This window comes from Eurosta solidaginis, chromosome X (genome assembly GCF_040869045.1).
Source record: "Eurosta solidaginis isolate ZX-2024a chromosome X, ASM4086904v1, whole genome shotgun sequence".
Lineage (NCBI taxonomy): Eukaryota > Metazoa > Arthropoda > Insecta > Diptera > Tephritidae > Eurosta > Eurosta solidaginis.
In genome coordinates this window covers 179,276,917-179,283,443 of record NC_090324.1, presented here as the reverse complement: position 1 = coordinate 179,283,443, position 6,527 = coordinate 179,276,917, and the positions used below count along the sequence as shown (strand labels likewise).

Here is a 6,527-nt window from a genome sequence, read left to right as displayed (position 1 = left end):
TAAGTCCCTCTCCGTTTTAAAAAATCTTAACACCTTTCATTTGATACCCATATCGTACCCTGGTCCACCTTTATGGCGATATCTCGAAAAGAGGTCCACCTATAGAACTAAGGCCCGCTCCCTTTTAAAATACACATTAACACCTTTCTTTTGATACCCATGTCGTATAAACACATTTTAGAGTCACCCCTGGTCCACCTTTATGGCGATATCTCGAAAAGGCGTCCACCTATAGAACTAAGGCCCACTCCCTTTTAAGTAATCATTAACACCTTTCATTCGATACCCATATCGTATAGAACTAAGGCCCACTCCCTTTTAAGTAATCATTAACACCTTTCATTCGATACCCATATCGTACAAACGCATTCTAGCGTCACCCCTAGTCCACCTTTATGGCGATATCTCGAAAAGGCGTCCAACTACAGAACTAAGGCCCACTTCCTTCATTAACACCATTCATTTGCTTCCCATATCGTACAAACACATTCTAAAATCACCCCTGGTCCACCTTTATGGCGATATCCTATAGAAAGGCGTCCACCTATAGATCTAGGGCCCACTCCCTTTTAAATAATCATTAACACCTTTCGTTTGATACCCATATCGTACAAACTCATTCTAGAGTCACCCCTGTTCCACCTTTATGGCGATATCTCGAAAAGGCGTCCACCTATAGAACTAAGGCCCACTCCCTTTTAAAATACCCATTAACACCTTTCATTTGATACCCATATCGTACAAACACATTTTATAGTCACCCCTGGTCCACCTTTATGGCAGTATTTCGAAAAGGCGTCCACCTATAGAACTAAGACCCACTCCCTTTTAAATAATCATTAACACCTTTCATTTGATACCCATATCGTACAAACGTATTATAAAGTCACCCCTGGTTCACCTTTATGGCGGTGTCTCGAAAAAGGCGTCCACCTATAGAACTAAGGATCACTCCCTTTTAAAATACCCATTAACACCTTTCAATTGATACTCGTATCGAACAAAAACATTCTAGAGTCACCCGTGGTCCACCTTTATGGCGATATATCGAAAAAGTCTCTACCTGTAGAACTAAGTCCCTCTCCGTTTTAAAAAATCATTAACATCTTTAATTTGATACCCATATCGTACCCTGGTCCACCTTTATGTTGATATCTCGAAAAAAGGTCCACCTATAGAACTAAGGCCCGCTCCCTTTTAAAATACTCATTAACACCTTTCTTTTGATACCCATGTCGTACAAACACATTTTAGAGTCACCCCTGGTCCACATTTATGGCGATATCTCGAAAAGGAGTCCACCTACAGAACTAAGGCCCACTTCCTTCATTTGCTTCCCATATCGTACAAACACATTCTAGAGTCACCCCTGGTCCACCTTTATGGCGATATCCTATAGAAAGGCGTCTACTTATAGAACTAAGGCCCACTCCCTTTTAAATAATCATTAACACCTTTCGTTTGATACCCATATCGTACAAACTCATTCTAGAGTCATCCCTGGTCCACCTTTATGGCGATATCTAGAAAAGGCGTCCACCTATAGCACTAAGGCCCACTCCCTTTTAAAATACCCATTAACACCTTTCATTTGATACCCATATCGTACTAACACATTTTATAGTCGCCCCTGGTTCACCTTTATGGCGGTGTCTGGAAAAGGCGCCCACTTATAGAACTAAGGATCACTCCCTTTTAAAATACCCATTAACACCTTTCAATTGATACTCATATCGAACAAACACATTCTAGAGTCACCCGTGGTCCACCTTTATGGCGATATATCGAAAAAGCCTCTACCTGTAGAACTAAGTCCCTCTCCGTTTTAAAAAATCATTAACATCTTTAATTTGATACCCATATCGTACCCTGGTCCACCTTTATGGCGATATCTCGAAAAGAGGTCCACCTATAGATCTAAGGCTCGCTCCCTTTTAAAATACTCATTAACACCTTTCTTTTGATACCCATGTCGTACAAACACATTTTAGAGTCACCCCTGGTCCACATTTATGGCGATATCTCGAAAAGGAGTCCACCTACAGAACTAAGGCCCACTTCCTTCATTTGCTTCCCATATCGTACAAACACATTCTAGAGTCACCCCTGGTCCACCTTTATGGCGATATCCTATAGAAAGGCGTCCACTTATAGAACTAAGGCCCACTCCCTTTTAAATAATCATTAACACCTTTCGTTTGATACTCATATCGAACAAACACATTCTAGAGTCACCCGTGGTCCACCTTTATGGCGATATATCGAAAAAGCCTCTACCTGTAGAACTAAGTCCCTCTCCGTTTTAAAAAATCATTAACATCTTTAATTTGATACCCATATCGTACCCTGGTCCACCTTTATGGCGATATCTCGAAAAAAGGTCCACCTATAGAACTAAGGCCCGCTCCCTTTTAAAATACTCATTAACACCTTTCTTTTGATACCCATGTCGTACAAACACATTTTAGAGTCACCCCTGGTCCACATTTATGGCGATATCTCGAAAAGGAGTCCACCTACAGAACTAAGGCCCACTTCCTTCATTTGCTTCCCATATCGTACAAACACATTCTAGAGTCACCCCTGGTCCACCTTTATGGCGATATCCTATAGAAAGGCGTCCACTTATAGAACTAAGGCCCACTCCCTTTTAAATAATCATTAACACCTTTCGTTTGATACTCATATCGAACAAACACATTCTAGAGTCACCCGTGGTCCACGTTTATGGCGATATCCCGAAATTGCGTCCACCTATAGAACTATGGCCCACTCCCTTTCAAAATACTCTTTAATACCCTCCATTTGATACACATGTTATACAAACACATTCCAGGGTTACCCTGGGTTTATTTTCCTACATGGTGATTTTCCCTTTTTTTGTCTCCAAAGCTCTCAGCCGAGTATGTAATGTTCGGTTACACCCGAACTTAGCCTTCCTCACTTGTTATTCTTTAAAAAGTTTATAAACACCATTCAAACTATTTTTCGCCCCTATATAATTAGTCGCAATAAACCTCTTTAGAGCTCCTAAAAACGCGGAGGTTGATAAATTACTAACTACTTCTAAATGATCCGCTTTACTAGCGAAACAAATAAAAATGCACGCATAGCCTTTACCTCTTCTAGAACCTCTTAATTTGTGATTAATTATTATTGAACCAAGGAATTCAATGCCAATATTTTCAAAAGCTCGCGCTTTTGTTACCCTATCCTGTGTTAAATTCCCCATAAACTGATGTATCGAACGAGGATTTATTTTAAAGCACCTGTAGCAAGAATGTACAATTTTTTATTGACTAATTGTTTCCCTTGCAAAGGCCAATATTTTTGCCGCGTTAAAGCTAAATAACTTTTGGACCGACATGCAAATGTTTTTTGTGTATTTCCGTCATAATAAGTTTTGTTACTGGTTCATTATACTGTAATTATGTAGGGTGTTTGGATTCAAATGGAAGCGAATAATTTTAGGTTCTACCTCCTACTCTAAGGGCCGATTTCACCAACTCGACTAAGGCTAAAACTTAGTTGTGACTTAAGTTAGTCCTGATTTGCGGCTTAGTTTTTTTTCGGTTTCACCAACTTAGTTACTTAATGAAATTGACATACAACAACCCTATTAGCTGTTTTATACATAGTAGTATTTTTTGCTACTCTTTAATTTCACGCAACCCAATCCATTTGAAGTATTGTCAGTTACGGCTGTCAGTTGCGTATTGGCATCTTTTAATAAAATTATAATAAAAATAATAACATTTCATATGCGGGTGTAAGCGGTTTTGGCAGTTATTTAATGTATGAGAGTGGTACAAGTGGTTGCTACCTGCAAGCTTTCTGAATTCAATTGGCGCTAACACTGAGGCGACACTTGTGCACATGCATCCAGGTAATGTGCCACAGAAGCAAGCAATGAAAGAGTAACTAACACGTTGTATCTCGGCAAATTTATATTCGGTGCTGCGAGAATACTATCAAAAGAAGGATCAACAGGTACCCGAGGCCGCAACTGAGCCAAGTACATCCATTGAAGAAAGAGAGCCAAGCAGTAAAAAGCAGAAACTAAGCGAAGATGATGCGGGTAAGTAACATTGAATAAACGATTAGACAGGCTTGATCTGTATAAAAATATTGCCAAAAACACTTGGAGAATTCTCCAAAGCCTTTCTGGTCTTGTTTACAGAACGACCTAAATTTGTATGCTCAAAAACCTCGGACAGGTTTTCGCCATTACAGCACAATAAAACCTTGCTAGCTGTAATAACTTGACTCTTTTTTTTCTGCAGCAACTTCGGGCGCAACATCAAACACTGTTACAACAACAGCAGCGTCCCCTAATAGCGACAGCACCGGCGATTATAGCGAAACAAATAACCCATCTGCAACAGTTCCAGCAGCACCGGCGCAGAAATGGCAGATAGAAAACCGGCGTGCATGTGAGTTAATGCGCGTCACTTTTGATGCACTTGTCATAGCAGCAAAGGAACACCCAAGTAACATCGTGCAAGCTTTATTACACTTTGTAAAACCTTCACGCCCAATAGTGTTGTACAGTCTTAGCAAGGAATTGTTAATGGACTTGTATGTAGAGCTGAAAACCAACTGTAATGTCACACATTTGCATTTTACTTGAAATTGGTTACGTTACTATCAAATATTGCCCAATCGCACACATCCTGAAGTAAATATGAATGGTAATAGTGGTTACCTCTTGACTGGTTATAACATAGGCTAACATTCTTAGTTTATTTATAATGTGTTAACAATTATATTGAAATTAATAATATATCGGACGAATATATACCACGGTTTTAAGTTGACTTTTGCTGTAATTCTTTTTAAATTGGTTTTACTTCCTTTAATTGGAAATAAAATCCACATTCACACCGTTTGGGTGCACCCTTTTCCAGCCACATCCAATTAACATAGCGATTACCCTTACCTAAAAAGAATGGTTGCAAAAAACTAAATACAAAGCATAGTTGGTTGCTCTTTAGGGCCAGGCCCACGCTTTATGATTGTATCGAGTAGCAAGGGATTTGAGGATTTTATTACGGCTCTGGATTTTCGGAACAATGTCGGCTGCGTGCTCACCAAAATGTAGATCCTGATCAAACGTCACACCCAAGATTTTGGGGTGTAGGACAGTCGGTAGCGTAGTGCCATCGGCGTGGATGTTCAAAATGGTCGACATTTGGGAAGTCCATGTTGTAAATAAGGTCGCGGAAGATTTAGTCGGGATCAGGGAGGTAGCCGTTTATTCTGTTGCAGAGCTCATCGATCTGTGGGCCTGGGTCTGTGGCCATTATTGTGTAGTCATCGGCGTATGAAAGGATAGTGACTCCTTCTGGTGGTGAAGGTAGCTTAGATATGTAGAAATTAAACAAAAGAGGGGATAGAACACCACCCTGTGGCAAACCTTGTTTAATTCTTCTTGGCTTTGATGTTTCGTTTCTAAATTGCACCGATGCCTGCCGACCACCCAGATAATTTGCGGTCCACCTGGTCCGCCGGGAAGTGGGGCTGGATTTCGGGAATTCTCCCGGCGGGAATGAAACGTGCCGAGGTGGATTCAATGACCTTACGGAAGGCACGCTCCCCTTGGCGGGCATCAGTCGGGATAGGGAGGGCAGCAAAGCGGTTGTCTGTAAAGCATTTATATTCTTCCCATTTTTCCTTTTTTGAAGTTTATGAAAGTGCGTTTTTCAGTGACGATGAAGTCGGCGGTACGCTCGAGCGAAATAAGTATGGGCAGGTGGTCGGATGCGAATGTTACCATCGGCTGCCAGTTGACGCAGTTTACGAGTTCTGCGCTCACGATTGAGATATCTGGCGAGCTGTGACAGCCTTTTACCATACGTGCGGGGGCGTCTCCGTTTATTGTGCAGAACGTCGTTTCTTCTATTTGATCAGCCAACATCTCACCCCTACTGTCCGCCCGCAAATTTGAATGCCATAGATCGTGATGGGCATTAAAGTCGGCTAAGATAATGCGATTGTTGCCAGTGAGTAAGGCGCTGAGGGATGTAGATGTTGATGATTTCTAGGTTTGCATCGCCTGACCGGACAGAAAGGCCTTGACGTTCTAAGACATTGTCCCAGCGGTCGATGCCAGGATCAAATATATGATATTGCACAGAGTGGTGTATGATAAACGTGAGGCCGCCTCCATTTCCGCTCATGCGAGCTTTTCTGTGGACATTATACCCAGAACCGGTTTGCAGACCTTGCTGTGAGTTTAGTCTCTTGAATCGCAGCAATGCGGATGTTGTGCCGCTTCATGAAATCGACTATCTCCGTGATCTTCCCAGTTAGTACATTACAGTTTAACTGCAGAATTCTGAAGTGCATAGGGGGAGACGTCGCCACTCTGGGAGTAAGTGACGGGTGACTACGCCTGGGTTGAGGAAGGCCAGGACGCAACTGCTGTTGTTGCCCTGGGACTGGGCGTCCTTGGGCAAGCATTGGGGTACCCGGTAGATTGGGGTTTGCGACCTGGCAACATGGCGCAATCAAACCCCTCGGGGGTT

General features: G+C 41.9%; 1 protein-coding gene across 3 annotated transcripts in view; it reads left to right on the top strand.

The window, feature by feature from the left end:
• LOC137235445 (uncharacterized) overlaps nt 1-6,527 on the top strand; it is a 900,888-nt gene that overhangs the window by 469,735 nt on the left and 424,626 nt on the right. The gene's annotated exons all lie outside the window — the stretch shown is intronic.